Source organism: Pongo pygmaeus, chromosome 22 (assembly GCF_028885625.2).
Source record: "Pongo pygmaeus isolate AG05252 chromosome 22, NHGRI_mPonPyg2-v2.0_pri, whole genome shotgun sequence".
NCBI classification, from domain to species: Eukaryota; Metazoa; Chordata; class Mammalia; order Primates; family Hominidae; genus Pongo; species Pongo pygmaeus.
In genome coordinates, this window is record NC_072395.2 from 31,779,180 (window position 1) to 31,801,691 (window position 22,512).

Below are 22,512 nucleotides of genomic sequence, written 5' to 3' on the forward strand. Positions count from 1 at the left end.
ACCTTCCACCAAATACCACTCTTGACATGTGGGGATTACAAGTCACAATGAGATTTGGGTGGGGACACAGAGCCAAACCATATCAGATGGAGAAAAGGTTTTGATAAACGTTTTCCCTCTTTTATGATATTAGCTTTCAGAAAATTAGAAATAGAAGACATCTTTCTCAATCTAATGAAGAATTTCTACAGGAAGCCCACAAGTAGCATCATGCTAAATGCTAAAACTTTGTACAATATCTCTTCAAAAAGAGTTATAAGGCAAGGTGAAAGATAAGAAAGCCTGAGATTGTCACTTCTATTCAATATTGTATTGGAGGTGCTCGCTAGTGGAATAGGCAAATAGAAAAAATAAAAGGCATTTGAACTAAGAAAAGCAAAAATTATCCCCATTCACAGATAATGTAACTGATAGGCAGAGTATCCAAAGGAATATGCAGAGAAACTATTAAAATTAATATTTGAATTTGTTAAGATTGATATATAAGGTAAATTTACTAAAACTCATTGTGTTTCTATATATTAGCAAGGTGGCATGCAAAATGTCAAGAGTAAGCACATTAAAAGCTGCTCAAAGTCATTATTAACCAAGAGAAAAAAGTCAACATCAGAGTTAATACTACTACAACCCCACCAGATGAGCTAAAATTAAAACAAAATGAGAGAAAAACTGACTAGTGTTGGTGAGAATGTGAGCAGAGGGAACTGTCATATATTGCTGCAGCAATGAAAATGGTACTACCACTTTGAAAAAAAAAATTTGGAAATTATTAATAAAAGACTTATGAAAAGAAGTACATACTAATTGGTATCAGGGAACTACAATAGTAATGAAATACCTTTTCACAACCTTTGACAAAATTAAACAATCTGATAGTATAAAAGAATTTTATGATATAAGAATATAAGGAAATATAAATAAGTACAGTCATGTCGAAGAGAAAGTGAGCAATATGCAAGAAAGTTACAGATATTTCAATCTACAAAAAATCATTCTGCTTTAAGTGTAAACCATAAAAAAACCTTAAATGTATGTAGGTTTATAGTAAGTAGATGTGGTCTAAGGAAACAGGTACTAAAACTTCTTGGTAATTCTTTTGACCATTTAGATTTTCCTGTTATATAATTATCTATTTTTTATTGAAATATTTGCCATGGCTTACTACGTGTTCTAGAATTTTTTAACTGTTATTACTTCTCTTTTATCTTCATGTCATTTGCTTCTTCATATCTACTCTTGTTTGTGTGTGTATTTTCTCTACTTTTTTATGATCAAGCTTGAGATTTACAGTTTGTTCATATTTTCATTAGCATTTGGATTGATAACATTCTTAATTACTTAATATTTTCAAAATTATGATTTTTTAATTTTTCAATTGTTATTTTCATAGTTTCTTTTTATATTTCTTTAGATTTAAGATTTTAATACATGCACCTAAGTTTAAATATTACCGTTTAATCCCTGCTTAGTTGCATTGCTCAAATTTCAATTTGTAGATGTTATTCATTATTCAACAATAATTGCAACAACAACAAAAAACAACTCTACTTTCCTGTAGGACAAAAAGAGAGAAGAGTTTCTATATTTATGATAGTGTTACTTTTTCCCCCTTTCACCTTTGCATGATTTTGACATTTTCTGAGGCTTCCTTAATCCTAGGAGTGTCACTGTGGGCTGCATTAAGCTCTGTGTGCTGGCTTTATGCTTATTTAAAAAGGTGATTGAAATACACTATCATCTAGGGTCAGGCCTTCTCTAATTAGGCAGAAACATCTGGTCTCCCTCAAGTGTCTATGTTAAATGGTTTATTATTAATTTTGTATGTTAATGATTTGGAACCCTTTAATTTATGAAGCCAGGAGGATTATTATTTTTGCCAATGACCTACATTACATGAGAAAATTGCTAAAAATTATTTTTTGTAATAAAACATTGATGTGATATGAACGTTGCTTAAAGTTACATAGCAATGTTTTACAAATTAATTCAATGATTATTATTTAAATCAATACAGAATAATCTTGCCAAAAAACCAAATAAATTAATTAAATAATTTGAATGACCAATGCCAGAATAGTTATCTCATCAAAACAAATAGTTCTAGTTAGCAAATAATTTAAAATATAAATAACTTAAAGCAATACACAGTAAATTTGATTTTTTCCAAAATATTTAATAAAGGTTACACATTTACATTTATAAGAGATTCAGAACCAATGTTTTAGGAGTGGCTATCAATGGTAAATTGCAGTTTAGAATATTTATTCTCAAATAAACACTGCTTTAAGATTATTTTGTATCTGTCAACAAAATTTGCTTAAAAAGTTTCAAGATCACCCTGAGAATATGCCCTAGCAGGCTATTGTTTGTGTATGTAAATATATAAATATAATACTGACTTATGTGGTTGGAACCAAGATGTAATTTAGTATAATAATCCTATGAATCATTCACACTTTCAAAATGTTAATTTGCTTGAATTAGTTTTTCTGAATTTTTTCACAAATTATTCCGATTAGGTATAATTTACTACTTGCTACATCTCCAAGTCTCTGTAAGATCAAGACCATAGATATTTCACATCCTCTATGCAGCAACTGGCACAGTTTCTCATTTTCAGGTCATCCTTCTTTGTCCTTTGGTTTTTCTCTAATTTGTATATAGTCAATATATTTTCATTATTCAATGTAATTTAGTTTCTATTAAGGAGAAACTAAATATCTTTTATTTCAAACTTGATATATGATTGCTTTTGTTATTGCCATTTTTAAATATAATTTTTCACATTACTTAGCAACTCTAATCTTATGGCAGATGCAGCCAATATAGCATATAGAAATAAATAAAAGCATCGATGTGCATTCTTCTCATGTAAATGTGTTATACATCAGAGATGCTGCCAACTCTTACTCATTTTCAACCTTAAATTAAATGCAGAATGTGGCTGGCAAATTATGTCTTAAATATCTGACTCAAAATTTCAGTAGATATTCTATCCCATTATGTAAATTTAGATATCCATCTGGTACATGGTATTTTTTTTTTTCATGGCCAACCTCAGGATTCAGACTATATTGCTTCTATTTCAAAATAACTAGATTAAAGCTCATGGTATCCTTATATTAGCAGTACCATAAAACTCTAAGTTTCCACAATTATGTTTCCAAATATTTGGGGGAAATCTGAATTGTCAAATTCCTTAGAGCTCTCTTACGGCTAAAATAAGTTAAATATATTATATATAACTTACATATAACTTTTAGCAATTCCAAAGTTAGTAAAACTAGGTTTTGGTAGATTTCCACATGAACTTGTACTTTTAGAAGTATAATTAAGTAATATATTTGCTGCAGGGAGGTTACCTGAAATAGGGTGGTGGAGGCAAAAGCTGGGTTAAAGCCTTATTGGGGGAGTGTAATGCCAATGAAACCAGGGGAAAGAAACAAGGAAGAGGCAGCCAATGGAAGAGACAGCTGAGGAAAGAGAAAATATCAGAGGTACATTTCCCAGCTGGCCACAGTTCTCAAAAACCAAACCGATTGCTCTATCTTGGGGACGTCTAGAGACAGTCCAAGTGAAATGATCACATCTTGGGATTTTTCTTTTTGGGGGTGGGAGTGGGATTGCAACAAATTGTGAGATATTCACTAATTGATCCTCCTGTTCTCCTCCCTCTCACCATCAAAGTTGGCTGCATAATCATTATCATCACTGCAATTCCGACTTGTGGTAGCTGGTCCCGCCAGGCCACTTCAGGAGGAAGAAGCCACAGCTTTAACTGCTTCAATCTGGCAAGTCTGTAGACCTGATGGCTTCTCATTGTCAGTCATTAGTACATGGGTATATTAGTTATCTACTTCTGAGCAATAAATTACCCCAAAACTTAGCGGTTTCAAGCAGCAAATATTTATTACGTTAGCTTCTGGAATGAGGACAGTCTGGTTGTTGCCTGGGGCCATTTTTAAAGGAACATCCAAATTTATTCATTTACGTTTATTAAATGTATGTGTTGTTCCTCTTTATTTTCTTCCCCACTCAAGTGGTGATTTAATTGGGAAATCGGTGCAAGTGTAAGTAGTTAAACGCGAAAACAAATCTTTATTAACAAAAATACTAATAGCTTGTATTTATGGTCTTGTGTATTTTATCATTCACAATTAGGCAGTATTGGTGAACTAGTCATCAGCAGGGTTGGAAGATCATAGACTTATACAACCAAGTATATTCATAACTGAAAGTAATTCAGAAAATTGGCTATCTGCAGCTAGGACAGACCCCTATTAGAAGAGTAAAAAGCAGAAATATGTAAGCCTAGTTCCTTCCTCATTCCAAACTCAGCAGTAAGCTAGGTCAGTCTTCCAGTGGGTAAGATGGTGGCAAGTCATAGGGAATGCTGCTAATGGCCAAAGACTGTAGCAGCACAAGAAAGGAAACAGAAGGAAAAACAATACTTGCATTTAATAAAGGAAAATGAATAAATTTAAATGTTGCAATAAGCATGATTCATAAATTATGAGCATTGGTAAAAATATGATAAAGCTGTTATTAATTTTTACAAAACCAGAATACTACCTAAATTTAAAAATCACGAGTTTTTATTAAGGTACACTTTTGGAAAAATCTCAGTGAGAAAGGTAAATTTATATTACATAACTAGTGATGCATTATGTGCATTTCTCATTGGTTATTTTTGAACTGTTGGCATTTCTGTATAAACTGGTAGAATTGAAAGTTAAGATTTGTGCTTACTAATGAAGAAGGGATTACATGCAACAAATCAGGATTAAATGGTTTACCAAGTCTTTATGAAACTAGGTAATTAATAATAATTTTCTATAAAGAAATAGAAGTTAGCTAATGAAAGTTTCATATTACTTTCCATTAAATATAAGTATTCAATACAGTCATTATTTTACTTTGTTGTGAATTATAAGCCCCGACAACATTTTTAAACGAAATTAAATCATTTTAACAATGTTCTTCTCTTGCATTAATGTAACCACCTGGTGGCACTATTGATTAAACTTGGAAAAGCATTAAATTTTTTATAAGTCCTTTTAAGAACATTTTCTACGTTAAAATTGCAAATGATATGTGATTTCTGTTACCATTTCTTTCTTTGAATATATCAAAGATGGAGGGCTGTTACTGGAAAAACATGTTGAAAATTATTTGAAATTTCAAATGTAAAGAAAATCCTACTTATTTTTTACATTTGCAAAAGTCAAGGACTTACAAATGGTTGTGGTAATATTCAGAAAGTGAATATAAAGATAATATTACACACTTATGATTTCTATATTTAATTGGTGAAATCATTTCAAATGGGATTTATGTATTAAAAATCAGACAAAAGTATGCCTCACTTTCTTTGGTGATCATCTTTGTGATTTGATTTCAGATAGCATAGCAAGAATATCAGTACTCTCTGAAGGAGAGATACCTGCATCTCAAATATAATCTTACATAAAATTCATTTATCTATAAAATTCTCTTACAGATTCATTTATAATCTGGTTGTATGCCTGCCAGAAATTTAAAGGATTGTGATGAACTACGATAGACCTTAATATTTTTGATCCATAAATTATGGAAACTTTAAAATTAACAAATTATGTGCAGGATGTATTTAAAAATATCAGAAGATTTTTAAGTAAAGTATTCTTTGTGAAAGCAGAAAGGAACAGGATATCAGTTTGCTGAGACAGTTTGGAACTCATTTGAGAGACAAAAAGGAAAAATGACCATAAAGCACTAGGAAAAAAAAAAGATTATAAACATTATTTGAAAGTAACCAAGTTCTGAACCAGAGAAAATATATGATTGTCTCACATTAATAAAAACTAAAATATATTGGTCATTTTAGGTTATTATGTATCAATAATTTTCTAATTTCAGAACGAAAATTCTAAGTTTTAATGATTTGTACACAGTTGATTTGATTCAAATATTCCCTTATATTTTGTTTTTGGAAGGATTTAGTTCCTTTATATGTTAAGGTATATAAATTTCCTTCTTGAAAGGATTCAGTTTACTTACATGTTAAGGTGTGCAAATAGGTTTTCATAACTAGCAATTATTTTGAGTCATATATTTTTATAATGTGAAAGAAAAAATCTTTTCTGAGATGTTTTGTGATTGAAATGATTTCAAATAATTCCGTGAAGAATTATAGCAAGTAAAAATAAATGGCTTCACCAACTAAAAACCATGGAATATTTTCATGTGTGCTCATGTAGTGCTGCCGTAGACAGCTAAAGTCAGAATGATATATTTAGGTTACATTAGTCTGGGCATTGTGTTCTAAAGAAATTCGAAAGATAGAAAAGGAAGAAAGGCTCATATTACGAACATTTATTATGTATAAACTATTATAGTTATAGATTAAAGTAGTCTGAATAAATCTAAGAAAAACTGAAGTCCTGGTTAAATTTCTAAACCTACCTACACACATACGCATTCACACACTCTACTACAGTCAGAAGTAGAAACATGTATGATGGTCTGAACACATTTCTCTTTCTTCTTTTGGTCTATAAAGACATATATGTACATTTTGACTTTAAGATAAGTTTACTATTGTAGGTTTATTTTACACTTTTGTCTGTAAGGTTATACACTGAGCCCCCAAATTTTAGATCTTTGTTCTACTGTGACAATCACTGTATAATTATTCTTGTCTTTACTGGGAGTAAAAGATAACCAAACTGTGCTTTGTAGAGTTCAATTACAGACACAGACATCAAAACCAAATAGTAAAACTAAGAATAATTCTTACATGATTTACTAAGTCCTCTGCCATTCCTATTTTCAGACACATGGATTGGACTACATATTTGCTAAGATAAACAAGTTACTCCTAATCATAACTAGATTGATCACATTGATATACCTCATACTCAATGCAAAAAAAAATGCAGAAATCAAAACTTGGCAGACAAATTATCCCATTATTAAAGTATTTTGAAAAGTTCTGCTCATAGTAAATTCACAGTTATTCTTTGAGATTATATTAGCCAGTCCTAAGACAAACAAAATCAGCAGGAGTTATGTGTACAAATATGTATTTATACACACACACACATATATATACACACACACACACACACACACACACTTGGAGAGACAGAGAGAGAATGAGGAATTGGCTCATGTGATGAAGGGGCTAAGTTCTATAATCTTCCATCTGTTCAGCTGAAGGCTCAGGAAAGTTGGTCATGTAGTGTAAAGGCCTGAGAGTCAGAGGGTCAATCGTGTATATTCTAGTCCAAAGTGAAGGCATGAGAACCGGGGTCTTCAAGGACAGGAGAAGATCAGTATCGAGCTCAACCAGTCCAGCAGAAAAAAACTTCAAACTCCTTCACCTTTTTGTTCTGTTCAGGTCCTCAATGGATAGTACGATGCCCAGCCACCCTGACGAGGGCCCTCTGTACTCAGTTGGCCAATTCACATGTTAATCTCTTCTGAAAACACCCTGAAACACACCTAGAAATGATGTTGAACCAAGTATCTTGGCATTCAGTGGCCTGGTCAAGTTGACACCTAAAATTAACCATCACAGTCACTCTTTTCTGGGAAGGACAGAGCTACATTCTCAAGTTGAAACTCAAAAACAGACAATACATACATATGTTCTCCATAATATCCTCTTATGCCTTTAAATGTTATGGCCATGCACTGGCTACACTATGAATACTATGTAATATTGCATAAGATATAAAAAGTTCAGTTAGAAAATATAAGAAAAAATTTGACTTAACTAGAATTCTTAACTAGAATTTACTTAACTTTACTTAACTAGAATTCTTTCTTCTCCAGTGATTTGTTACTAATGAGATTAATGTTTTGTAAAAATTAATAGTGGTAAGTGCTTGTTCAAAAATTTTATAACCTATAGATTATAATTTGTTGAATATAATTTATAATGTATAATGTATAGGTTCATTTAAATGACTACAACAGACACTTGTAATTGTTCCTGCTTCTTGCCTTTCCATACCCCAGATTAATAGGAAAGAAACACAGTCAGCCATGACTGCCTCCTACTCCTTAAAATTCAATAGACTTCTGAATTAACCACAATCCTCTCGGCCTACTACCTTAGTATTTATGCTATCTGCCTCATATATAATTCTTCCTGCAGTTACCCTTTACGTGGATAACTGCATGCAATTGTAACTAGTACTTTTTCCGTGCACTTAACCCTATTTTTCTACCTCCAAGTTTTTCTCTTTCAATTGGTCCACGCTGGAATGCCCTATTTTTCTTTTCTGTCTATTGAAACCAATGATTGTAGGAGACAATAGCTGGTTTTGAGTCTTATGCAATTTTGGAAAGAAATGCTTTTGACTAGATCTGATGATAATATAATGCTGGTAATGCATAAAATACCTCTGCCAACTTTCTTTTTACAAAGAAGCCTAAGTTTCCTAAGCTATCTACTATTCAAATTTTCTTTACAAATTTTACAAAAGTAAGCATCAAAGAAATGTCTTATTACTAAGGAAAAAAAAACTCAAGCCACAAAAGCACGATACATTGAGTGCTCCACTCACATTTCACAATTACTTTGTTCCCTATGCAGCAAACTTTCCCAATATACTTTTATCATATTATGATTCTTAAAATTTAATTTTTTTACTACATCAAAGTATATGTAACATTGTTTTTCAGTGACCTTGTAATAAACTATCAGTAAATATGTACTGAAAAAGTGTGAATAAATTCCAAATTTATGTATAGTTGACCCTCTCTGCAGTTCTTGCATTCATTTTTTAATTAACAAACATTTCATGCATACACTGTCCCAGGCACTGTTTTAGGTGCTGAGGCAATATTAATAGTGCTTACATCTGCAGAGAAGAGCACTATATGAGTTTTAGATGATGTATCCCAGTTGATATATTTTGGATTAATATAAACATTTTCTTGCTCAATAAGGCCAACATCGTATTCTTTTCAAAATTAAAATATGCTTACCTTCAGCCAAGGAAATAGTATAACTCATACGGCAATTAAATGTTGCTCTTAAATCAAATGCATTGCATTCAGTACCTAAAGTTATGAAACCTTTTTATTTTTGAGACACTTCAGCTTTAAGTTAATGTACAGGCAGGAAAATGCTCTGGTTTTATGGATATCAACCCCCTCAAGCAATACGGACTCAAGAGATTTCCCTGTGAGAGAGCACTGCAGCTGTGATTTATTAAATTAAACATGGTTCATGGCAATTAGCCATGGAAGTTTCCTTTGGGCCACTCTTCTTATCACAGAGAAATATGACACAAACGGCTGGAATTTCACTGACGGAACTGCCACTTCCCTGCAAAGTTTCTGCTCTTCAGAGTCCACCTGATACCTCTCACTGTTCTCAGGGCTATGATCTTATGATCTTCCTCAAAATTGTATCAACAGTATTTTTCACTACTTTTTCAGTTTTATATAGGTAAAACTTCCATTAGCTGAGCTTTGTATATCTTTTTTTTTTTTTTTTTTTTTTGCTTTGTTCTATTTTGACTGGTCCTTGCTCTGTCACCCAAGCTGGAGTGCAGTGGTATAACCATGACTCATTGCAGCCTCAACCTCCTGTACTTAAGTGAACCTCCAGCCTCAGACCCCCAAGTAGCTAGGACCACAAGCACACACCACCACACTCGGCTAATTTTTGTATTATTATTATTATTATTATTATTATTATTATTTTGTAGAGATGAGGTTTCACCATGTTTCCCAGGCTGGTATCAAAGCCCTAAGCTCAAGCCATGAGCCTGCCTTGGCCTCCTGAAGTGCTGGGTTTACAGGCCTGAGCCACAATGCCTGGTCCTTTGCATACTTTCGGATTTTTGTTATTGTTTTTACTATTTGCAATGGTTTGGCTGGCAATGGCCAAATCCACAAAAGCATAAATGAAAAACTAAGCCATATGGTATAACTTTTAAGAAAACATGAACTGAAATACTTATTAATAATTATCATTCACTCTTTTCTATTTCACACTGGCTGGAAAACCTTTTTGTTTCCTCTTTCTTTTGTATTTTTCACTGCAGCTGCAATAAAACTCTTAATTAAGTCTTGGCAATGCCATCTAATTGGTTGCATAGTTGCTTCCAAAATGACAGATTCACTGTACCCTACATCCACATTGAACTTTTTTCCTTGCGGTCTCTATGCATTTGTACCTATAATTTTCTCTGCCTAAAATAGTCTTGCCCAGATATTCACACGGCTGCCATTCATTATTTGCTTTTCAATCAAACATTACTTCCTTGGAGATGCACTCGCATGCTATGAGTATATCCTTTGTTCACTAAGTAGCTCTAACTACTTACTTATTTTAATTTTTATTGCACTTATTATTATAGGGAGCCATATCTCATTTACCATAATCATATGTCCGCCACTGAATACAAGCTGAATAGGAACAAATCTTTATCTTTCATGTTCTCTAGGAAAGAGAGCCTGACACAAAGTAGATAATACCTAAATATGTATAAAATAAATACATAAAACTATCTCCAGAGATGCCAAATTAAAGTTGCTGAGAAGTCCTTTTTCTCAACTCTTGAATCTTCCAATAGTACAGACATAAGTGCACATTACCGATACTATTGTAGTGCAGACCTATCTGTTTTATGATATGGAGTTTTTAAGATTATTTTGCTACTGTGAGCTTAGAAAGTCAAGAATATTGGGATTTACTTGAAGATATTAGGGGAAAGCACTGGTATTCATACATCCTGTAACAGAAAAAGTCAACACTCTTCTGTGTAGAAACTCTGCCCTCCTTGTATGTTTATACTAATTAAAGAGATCTGGAAACAAGTCTGGAGAAGGACTAGGAACACTCACCTAAGCAATCATATAAAAATACTCATCCCTAGTGATCATGAGATGATAGATGATGCTTAGAATATCCTTCCATCCAATATCAAATATATTCCTTTTTATGTTGCTCAATTCTCTTTTTTCCTTTTTTTTTTGCACTTTGAAACATAAGCTAATTTAGAAGAGTTTTAGATTTAGAGATAAAATTGCAAATATAGCACAAATAGTTACCTCATGCCTGGTACCCAGGTTTCTCTATTATTGATATTTTACATTAACATAGTACATTTGTTACAGTTAATGAACCAATATTGATAAATTAACTAAAGTCTATACTTCACTTATATAGCTACTCTGTACTTACATGTTATTTTTCTCTTCTAGAATCCCATCTGGGATACAACATTACAATTAGTTGCTCTCTCTCCTTAGGCTCCTTTTGGCTATAATGTTTTTGACTTCTCTTGTTTTTGATGACCTTGACAGTTTTGAGAGTACTTGTCAGGAATTTTAAAGAATGTCCCTCAAGTGGTATTTCCCTGATGTTTTCCTCTGCATTAGACTGGTGTTACGGATTTGAGGAGTGAAACAAACATAGATAACCTATTTCATCACATCATATCAGGGATACATACTACCAACATGGTATCAACATTGGTATTATTCTTGATCACCTGGCTGAAGTAGATCTTCCCAATGTAAATTTCTTCACGGTACCCTTTCCACCCAGTCACTATATGCAGCCCACACTAAAGGCACGGAGTCCATACTTCAATAGAGGGAGTTTCACTCCTCCTCTTTGAAAGATGACTGTCTACATAAATTATTTGGAATCTTTTGCATGAGAGATTTCTATTCTTCCATCTTTATTTCTTTATCTATTTAATCATTTATATGAGTATGAACTTGAGAATATTTATTTTAAAGTTTGGGTTGGAATTCAAAATACTGCTTTTTGTACTTTGCTGCCCAAAGTGTTCCAGCTTTGGTCACTGGGAGTCCTTTCTACAGGCTTCTATCTCCATTTGACATATCCTCTTCACTTTTGTTGTTGTTGTTTGATTACTTTTTTTTTTTTTCAGAAATGTCTGGTATTACAATATGCTCCAGGGTCATCTTGTATATTTTCTGCCTCAGTCTCAGGATCAGCTGTATCTCCAACAAATTCTGGTTCTTTTTATTGGAGAATGGTATTAGGAAGCAAGATTTGGGCACCAGCTGTACTTGTTGCTACTGGGATAGCATTGCTTCTAGGCCTCCTCAGCTAACAGGAAAAAAAAGAAATATATATATATTTCTTTATATATATTTATATATATTTATACACATATTTCTTTATATATATTTATATGTTTATATATATCAGTATATGTATATTTCTTTATATTATATATATATATATATATCAGTATATATACATATATCAGTTTTTGCCTCCCCCACCACCATTTCTGTCTTTTCTAGTTTTCATGGAACATTTTACAAGCATCAATTTATGTCTTTTCTTAGCATAAGAATTATACATCTTTTTAAATTTTTTAGAGACTCCCATAGATAGCAATATAAAGTTTTAAATAATTAAATCTAAGTTTAAATAATACTGTACTGCTTCCATGTAGTATGGGTCTCTAATAACAGAATAGTCCCAATTCTCTTACATTCAACATGTCATGGATACCATTCATTTTACTTTTTCATATAATATAATTACCCATTACATTATTACTATATTTTTTAACAAGTATCTTATAGATTATTTAAATTAAAAAATGTATTTTCACTAATTTCTTATCCAGCATTTTTCTTTCCGCAGTGCAGATCTAAGTTTCTGACTTCAATCATTTTCAATCTCAAAGATGATTTCCTTTTAAAATTTCCTGCTGAGCAGGTCTGCTGGCCATAAATTCCCTCAGTTTTTGTTTGTTTAAAAGTATCTTTATTTCCAGTATACTTTAGAAAAATTATTTTACTGGCTTGAAATCCAAAATTATTATATTTTCTTATTTCAACACTTTAATTATTTAACTCTATTTTCTTCTCTCTTGGGCAGTTTCTGAAGACACAACCATAATTTTATTCGTGGCTTTCTAAATGCTAAGTTCCCTCTCCCTAGCTTCTTTTAAGATTTTCTTATTTTTTTCTGTAAATACATTTTTTGTTTTGTTTTGTTTTGCAGTTCGAATAGTATATGACTAGGTGAAACTTTTTGGGTTATAATCCTTCTTAATGTTCTCTGGAGTGTTATCCTGTCTTGGTGTTTTCTACCTCGATCTCTTGTTTGGCAACTGTCATTAATTTTGTAAACTTCTTAGATTATTACTTTTTTTTTTTATGAGATGGAGTCTCATTCTGTTACGCAGGCTGGAGTGCAGTGGCACAATCTTGGCTTAGTGCAACGTCCACCTCCCGGGTTCAAGCAATTCTCCTGTCTCAGCCTACTGAATAGCTGGGACTATAGTCACTTGCCATCACATCCGGCTAATTTTTGTATTTTTAGTAGAGGTGGAGTTTCACCATATTGGTCAGGCTGGTCTCGAACAGATTGGTACTTCAAATATTTCTTCTGTTACTTTTCTGTCTTTTCTTTCTCGCAGGCCAATATGCAGAAGAAAACCTTTTAAAATTGTCCCTCCGGTCTTCAGTGTTCATTTTCTTTTAATTTTAATTATTTGTTTATTTACTTATTTATTTTTGTAATTGAATTTTAGTTTGAGAAGTTTATATTGACCTACATTCAAGCTCACTCATTCCTTTTGTGGCCACTCTCTGACTACTGATGAGCCCATCAAAGCTATTCTTCAATTTTGTGAGTGTTTTTTATTTCAAATATTTCTTTTTGATTCTTTCTTAGAATTGGCTTCTCTCTATTTCCATTACCTATCTGTTCTTGCATGGTGTCTAATACTTTGTTAGAGGCTTTAAGTCATTAATCATAGATATTTTAAATTTCCTATCTAGTAATTCCAAAATCTGTGTCATATCTGAGTCTGCTTCTGGTGCATGTTTTGTCTCTTTGGACAGTTTGTGCTTGTCTATTAACATACTTTCTAATTTTTGTTGAAAGCCATAATGTTTCAGGCAATAGGAAGTGAAGTAGATAGGCCTTTAGCATTTTAGGTGTGGTCACTCCTGTAATTCCAGCACTTTGGGAGGCCAAGGCAGGTGGATCACCTGAGGTCAGGAGTTCAAGCCCAGTCTGGGCAACATGGCAAACATTGTCTCTACTAAAATATTTAAAAAAAAAATTAGCTGGGCATGGTGGTGGGCACCTGTAATCCCAGCTACTTGGAAGGCTGAGGCAGGAGAATCACTTGAACCCGAGAGGCAGAGGTTGCAGTGGTGAGCCGATATCATTCCACTACACTCCAGCCTGGGAGACAGAGTGAGATTCCATATCAAAAAAAAAAAAAAAGCATTTTAGGCTTTATAATAATAAAGCCTCCTCTGACTAAGAGTTAGCTGTGTTTAATATTTGCAATCATTTCAGGTGCCAAAGGCTTTAAATTTCGTTAGTATTATTTTTGTTTCATCTGTGAAATTTGGGTTTCTTTAAGCTCTACCCTCAGAAAGAGTCTGCGTCTCTCAGCTCTTTTAGCTGTAAATCCTATTATTATACTGGATCCCTGTTGATATGGTGGTAAACTGTGCAGTAGGAGAACAATGCTATAATCTTGTGATTAAATCTTTTAGTGGCCCTGTGACCTTCATAAATAATTCTGAGTTTATTTTATTTTTGTTGAGATAGGAAATCTAGAGATGACTGGAGTAAATAAATGTACCTTTTCCTGGTAGGATAAGGCTCTAGCTATATCTTCTCCCCTAGATCATAGACCCTTGTTACTGACAACACCGTGGGGGCATTTCACAATATTTTTTTCGTCCTCTTCCCCACCAAGGCAACAGGGTATGTCTCTCAGCTCTTCCTACTTAGAATGTGTACCCCTTCCCAGGGGTTCCTGAAGTTAAAACCGGTGAAACTTTGGCAGCCCATATGTTGAGGATCCCGGAGTTTTGCGCTCACATTTTAGCCCATATTCAATCTTCCACAATTTGTTAAAATTTACTATTTTATTGTTTCCACAAGTTTAGAGCTCTACCAGCTTCTGTTTGAGTTCAACAGATATTGGATATGACCCTCTGGAATCATCTATCTCTCCAGATTTCAGGATGGCAGTTGCCCTGTGATCTCAGTTCTCCAAGGGGTCTAAGAAGTCATATATTTTCCTTATGTTTTGTCTTTTCTTGCAAGGACAAGAGTGATGACTTGTAATTTTTGTTTTACCTGTTGAAACTGAAGTCATGAAACTATAGTAACCTTTTAACATTACTATCTCATCATTCTCTTTGGTGTTAATAATACTGAATAAGTATATAGCAATAATTATAGGTTCTGAAAAAAATCGACTGTTTTCTTTGTGATTGAGATTAACATAGTAAGAAAGATGGGGATAGAAGATTTTCCTTCCAAGAGGCACACAGTTACATTTGAAGACATAAACTGATGCTCAGTCACCATTCCAGGAGAGGCATCATAAACTACAACATACAGCATAATTAAACAGAGAAAATTGATGAATCAATTTAAAAGAGTAGAAGGTGGTACTGCTAAGATATATATGCACACTTAAATGACAGTTGCAAAAGTGTGCATATGCTTCTAGTTGAATTAAGCATCTGATTAGGTGATTATTATGTTGATTTGATTTGCTCAATTTGTGTCTTGAAAGACAAGATGCTAATTAAGACATTAAAAAATTTACTTTCACAGTGCTATAGAAAAACCCCAATTTAGAAAAGTCAAAACTTTGCTGTTACATTAGCAGTAGTGTATTAACCATCTGAAGAAATGAAAGAGAAAAATAAATCATATTTTATAAACGATATTTTAAATAGAATGGAAAACATTAGATTTTTATAAAAGAACAGCTTGCCCAAGTTCTGTTTTTACTGAACACAAGTATTTTTAAGTCTATCTTCATGTTTGCTTTTTAGCAAACATGTTTAAAGAGCCTGCTTTTATTACAATTTACTAAATTATAATTAAAATTAACCAATTAACCTTTCAATCAACAGCAGATGCTCCCTATCTCTATCCATGATTCATCCATACAGTGAACAATTTAACAAATAGTCTATTTCCAATATCTTCAGCATGGAAAAAGAACAAAACATTATGTATTATACCATGATAGATAAATAAATATGAATTTTGTAAATTAGAATAGGATTAGGCAACAAATAAAAAAGATGAGGCATTCAGCATTATATTTGTCAAAACTCCAGCAAATTTGCTCAATCCTCTGTTTTAAATAAGTAAGAAAACCAGGAATGAATTGATTGGGAATTGTGGAAACAAACAGGTGAAACTGCAAGATCGACTTCTGTATAACACAACTCAACAACTAAATGATGTTATCTCAGTCGACTTCAGTGGTGGGTCTCTGAACTGAAGCAAACTTTTCTGCAACAAATTGTACTCCAAGGCAGGAAGAGGATTCTATTTGTTTCCAAGACAAACTAGACTGTCAGAAAGTTTTTGGAAATATATTGGTCAGGATTTAGCCTCAATATAAGAAGACCTCAGATGAGTAAACTGGGGTCTGAGAAGAGGGCGGTAGTTGGTTCTAATACTATCTTATTATTTTGCTAAAGTAAAAAACACATCAAAGTAAAAATGAGTTTGAGCCTGCTTCTCACAGGGTCCTGACTGAGCAACTTGTTTGTATTTCATACACTTTGTAGACTTAAAACAGTGTCATATAATCATTTAGCTATTTTTTCAAATGTACATGAAATATCAGTACATTTCAATTGTTTGGTGGTTTATCTCTTGGGTACACCAGGTGCTTTCATACTTCTACTGCTTGGACATATGGGAAGATTCAGCAAGAGCAGGACTATATTACTGCATTCCCATGCTGCTAATAATTTATGATGGTAATTTATAAAGGAAAGAAATTTAATTGACTCACAGTTCAGCATGGCTGGGAAGACCCCAAGAAACTTACAATCATGACAGAAGAAGCAGCAAACATGTCCTTCTTCACGTAATGGCAGGAAGAAGTGCCAAGCAAAAGGAGAAAAAGCCTTTATAAAACCATCAGATCTTGACCTGGGCACCGTGGGTCATGCCTGTAATCCCAGCACTTTGGGAGGTCGAGGCAGGTGGATCATTTGAGTTCAGGAGTTCAAGACCAGCCTGGCTAACATGGTGAAACCCAATGTCTACTAAAAATACAAAAATTAGCTGGGTGGTGGTGGCATATGCCTGTAATCCCAGCTACTTGGGAGGCTGAGGCAGGAGAATCACTTGAGCCTGGGAGGCACAGGTTTCAGTAAGCCAAGGTTGCGCCACCCCAGCCTGGGCAAGAGAGTGAGACTCTGCCTTAAAAAAAAACCAGATCTCATGAGAACTCAGTTACTATCACCAGAACAACATGACGGTAACTGCCCCCCAGGATTAAAAATTACCTTCCTCCCCACCCATGACATGTGGGGAATATGGGAGCTACTATTCAAGGTAAGATTTGTGTTGGGACACAGAGTGAAACCATATCAATGACCAATGACGCATGTAATACATTTAAGCACATCAATGTGATGTATGACATCATATATACATAGATTGATGAGTATAAGCATTTTTTAAATGGAGATGCAATCTACAATGTGTTAAAGCCTTCAAATACTATATGAAAAATACATTTTAATTTCAATAATAAGATTAGCAAGTCAACTTCTGTTAATACATCTTCCAATGGCAATGAAGTTCATGCACCAAGTGGAAAGCATATTAGCGCCTGACACTGATTATTAAAGTTAGATACTATATCCGATTCCATTTAATTATTCAGAAGCTCTGTAGCATGTAATAAGATATCCTCAAGTATAATTAGAAGCACAGCAATATCTTTTTTAAAAAAAACTATTTGTAGAATCTTAACAGCAATTACCACATCATATAGTTTTTCTAAGCTTTGAGGCAGGTTTTTCTAACCATTTACTGATTTCCTTTTTTGGATAGATGAGTTTTCTGCTTTTGTAAAATCAATATATAAAGGCATCACCCCCCTCCAGCAAAAAACATTTGCCTGCTATATAATTAATTATAATTATAAGCTTTATAATGATCTTTAGTCTAAACACAACTCACCTCTCCTGTACATGAACATTAAACACATTTCTTCAACAAACCTGTACTTAATAATGTAACGCAATACCCTTAGCTTCTTTGAATAACATTCTGTTTATAACACTTGACAAAATGTGCTCTTCCTGTAAGTGAAACATGAAAGCTGTATTAAGTAAGTAATACTGCATAAAATAAACAACAAGATTATATTTTTAATATTCTGGTATAAACAAACTTGCATTCTTATAGGTTGGAAGAAAGCCATAAATATAAGGTTTATGGTATTGATTCATTATTTTTCAATTCAGATACAAGTTTACTCTTAGCAGTAAGGTAACTTTTCAATTATTCAACACATTCACATCTTATATATGTTACAATATTAGAGGTTTGACCAAGATCTTACTTTATGTTCTTAATTCCAAATAATGACTTGAACTACCTACTCTTTGACAAACCTAAAGTACTACTTTTGATGTTAATTGATTTCCTCGTCTTATCTCTCCCAAAGGAATGCATAAGAGCAACAAACTCTGGTATTTTTAACACCTATTTTTGTGGTAATCCTCATAGCATAATCCTGCTTTGTGAAAAGACAAACCAGAGATTGCTAACATTAATCCCCTACTTTAGAGGAAAAAAGCTAACAGATAATATTTAAAATATAAGAGGAAAAAGCAACGAATTTATTTGTGAATTCAATACTGAAGTCTTTGTTATTCATTTTTAAACTATATAGCTTTCTTGTAGGGAGAGCATGTCCATTTTATGAATGTAAACCTGGCACTCTATCTAGATACTCCAACCGTGAAAGCCAAATTACAGTCTCCAACTTCTCAATACAAATCCACCATTCATTTGCTCTCCAATGTTGCCCTTCACAATAGCGATGAAACTTCCTTCTCGAAAACACTTTTGAGTATAAAAATTTAGTTTAAATATATATCACAGAAATAGACACTTGTAAAGGAGGACAAGAGACTCAGAATTTGTTAAATATGTTTCATGATTGTACATAACTGGAAAATTACTGTATGGATGTCCAAAAGTTTGACTTCAAATTTGAGAAATCTAAGCTGGTAAATAACATATTTTAGCATAATTTGGCTTGTTTAGAAAAGTTGGTGGGCTGGTATGCAAATGTTGTTGGGAAAATAAGTTATGTTAAATCATTAGAGTTCTGTTATGAAGAAGAAGATACATATTGACTTTCTAAGTGTAAGTAGCAGTATAAACTCTGCAAATCTACTCAGATAGTTAGGGGCTGTTCTTTTTAAAATCCTACTTCTTTAATTATTGGAGGCAAGGGGACTTAATACCAGGAAATTTCCGTAAAATGTATGGCAATTCTAGGAGCATTGTAACATATATTCTCGTTCTATTCAGTATTAAAATACACTACTACTATTACAGATGTTTAATTAAATTTGGTTGATGTTGGAAGAGTGGTGTCGAATGTTACATTAAACTATTTCCCAAATTGCACAGTGTTTATTTATTGAATTTAAGAGGTATTATTATGGAATCACAGCTGCATTACCACCTGTGTGACTTTTGATTGAAATTAGGAAAGTGTTGAAGGTTTGTTTCAGTTATCAGACAAATTTTTTCATAAATCACTGACACAGCTGTGATGAGGTATACATACAGCAGCAAGAATAAGAGAAAAATAAAACAATGATGTTTTTCTTATTTTCCTTCTCAATTTTTATAAGTTACACATGAGAAACATTAATAGGGTTATTTGGGAATGTTATGGGGTTGTCAGTATTTCACTTCTTAAGAACATGAAATGAGTATTTTTTAAAAGGTGAACACTCAAGTTTGCTTATGGTGGGAAAAAGTGCAGTTTTGTGATTAATGGAGCATTTAGATTGTGAATAATACACAACAATAAGAATGTGTCACTTCTTTTTATACCCATTTTTCTCCACAAAAGTAATTCTAACCTTAAATAATGTTTCTATAAATCTGTCACTGAATCAATATGCTTTAATGGAGATGAAATGGAACAGGTTGATGCTCCAGTGATATAATCTAATATGTCTTTAATTACTTTGAATTTCTTACTACTGTGATCAAACCATGCCAGCAATTTCAATATTTTCATTGTGTCATATAAAATGCTGTCCATGCAAACGAAAGAATAACATTTAATTATATTCTTATATTTAAGACTTTTCCATATCTAAAGGTACTGAATTTAGCATGCCCGCTAGTTGAAACTTCAGTACTATTACAAGATAGACTGTAATAGTACTGAATTATTAATTATTAATTATTGGAGGCAAGGGTGTGTCCTATTGCACACCCCCCTGAAACAAGCATATTAAATTATATGAGGTTGAAAAATATCTTTATGTTCAAAAATTTAATATTTTTTCACTTGAAACAGTGTAAACCTTCAAATTGTAGCCATTGAAAATTTATTAATGTCATAAACTTACAAGCCTGTGCAACACACCCATGTAGCCGTGTATGAGCACACAAATGTGGCACTAATCTCTTTGAATATGTCAGGATCAAAGAAGTTGCAACAAAAGAATAAGGAAGCCAGTTAAACATTTCTGGTGTTCCTATGTTTGTTTACTTAGTTTTCCTCAGTCCTTTTTATGTTGCTACTAAATCAATGTATCAGACAGATTATAGCCTCAACTCTAATGATTTTGGGTGTAATGGAAAGCTTTACTATTTCAATCTGGATTAATAGCAGTACTCATGAGGCTACATCACCTTATTTGAACCTATTGATAAAGTTTCATTGTAATTGCCCCACATCTATTTCTTGCAAGAGTTCTGCAGCCTGCACTGTTAGTGCAGGCAATTATTTATTCCCCTGAAAGTAGAATGCCATTGAGTTCTGTTTTGATAGTTACCTTTTTCTTAATGTGTAAAATTCTCTGTAAGGGCAGATTTATTTGTGTTGCTCCTGAAAACAATACAACAGATTGCGGTGTCCATTAGGTGAGATGTAAAATGTCTTCATTTGATGCTTAATACAAAGTGAAATTGTTTAAAAATTGAATTATTTCAATAACCAAGTAATATGGAACAAATTGCATTAAATATTTTCATTTAATCATCAAGAAGCTGACAGTAGTCCACATGAAAAATTGCTTCTAGGACAAGCTAAGTGTTTGATGGGAGTTTGGAAGAGGCATTCAGCATTTTGTTCTCAAATAAATGTCAATAATTTAGTATTAATGCATCCCTTAATTATCAAGTTTTCTTTTTTTTATTAGATTGACTGGCATCCCTGTTGGTATTACTAGTATATTTGTGGTAGGGCAACTATTAGCTAAACATGGGTTACTGTTTATTGCATTGAATTTCTATTTATTATGTAGAAGGAAAGATAAACTCTCACGCTGATTCATATATGTAAGGGATTTAGCAATATATATTCATTGAAATTTTTTTATTTACAATTTCACACATAATTTTCTTGAGTTCTTATTCTGGCTGTAGTACTATTACTGAATATTCTTCGGTCTAAATAGAACAATTCCCATCCCTTGCCTCCACGTACTAACTATTCTTTCATGAAATTCTAGTGCCTATAGAGAGTTCTACCATTTACCTCGAAGAACTCATCTATTTTGCTTAGCTCGACTTTGCTTCAAACCAGCAGATTTATTATTGGTGGAATTCAGTGTTAAATAGTTTGAACATAACCTTGAAGTGAATTCTCTTCTTTCCTTGTACTCAATTACCTTCTTTGAGCTTTTCATAAAGTAAAGGACTGTGCAAAGTTGCACTGTCAGTGCAGCCAAGACCAAAGTGATAGAAGTAGGAAATGCTCTGGGGAATATTGCAAATGCAATTTCTGCTTCTTGCTTGGAAGTCTGGAGCCAGCAACAGTCTAATAGAAACCCTTTGCTTTCTGGATGATCCATTTACAGAGTGATAAGCACTGCTGTGGAGTTAATATCATTTCCAGAAGCAGACCTTTTCATACAGTTAACTATGTGTAAAATTGTCTTCCTTTTCTTCCTTATTTGACGTATATCCCAAATTTATAACCAGTCTGCCATGTACTTCCACTAAACATTCTGATCTTCCTTAGTATTTGATTTATGATCAATTGAAAAAGAGATATGTCTAGAATGCTTTATTACATATATCTTCTTGATACATTTTGCTTGGTTTTTTAATTCTAACGAGTCTTTAATTTTCAAATTCATTTTTCTTAATATTTTTATCATTCTAAAATGTGAAGCAATTTATCTGCTTTTTTTCTTCTATGAATATACTCTTTTAGTGTTTGTATATTCTTCTCCATAGGGCATCATTTTCCTTACCCATACAGAATAATATACTGTTAATAACTGTATTGGAATGAACAATACTTTATATACAAAGTCTGAGTGATCCTGCCCAGGTTTCCCTTTTGTTACATTGTGTCAACTAAGTTTGTTATCAATAAATCAACTTTGGAAATCTTAGCATACTACATAGTAAATTATTAACCTCATTATTTGCAAAGTTGAAGGTTACTATCAAAATTATTCCTTTTGAGTAAGCCATTTATGCCTAGGCTAGTCAAATATAAAAGC

The 22,512-nt window shown here is 32.9% G+C and overlaps 1 long non-coding RNA gene across 1 annotated transcript in view; it reads right to left on the minus strand.

Moving 5' to 3' along the window:
• Positions 1-9,527: 9,527 nt before the first annotated feature.
• The window catches only part of LOC129022604 (uncharacterized), a 40,865-nt gene continuing 27,880 nt past the window's right edge, over positions 9,528-22,512 (minus strand). The window contains exons 4-5 of the long non-coding RNA XR_008496484.1: positions 17,978-18,099; positions 9,528-12,088 (exon numbers count right to left, since the gene is read on the minus strand). This is a non-coding gene — a long non-coding RNA (uncharacterized LOC129022604). The remainder of the gene's footprint in view (positions 12,089-17,977; positions 18,100-22,512) is intronic.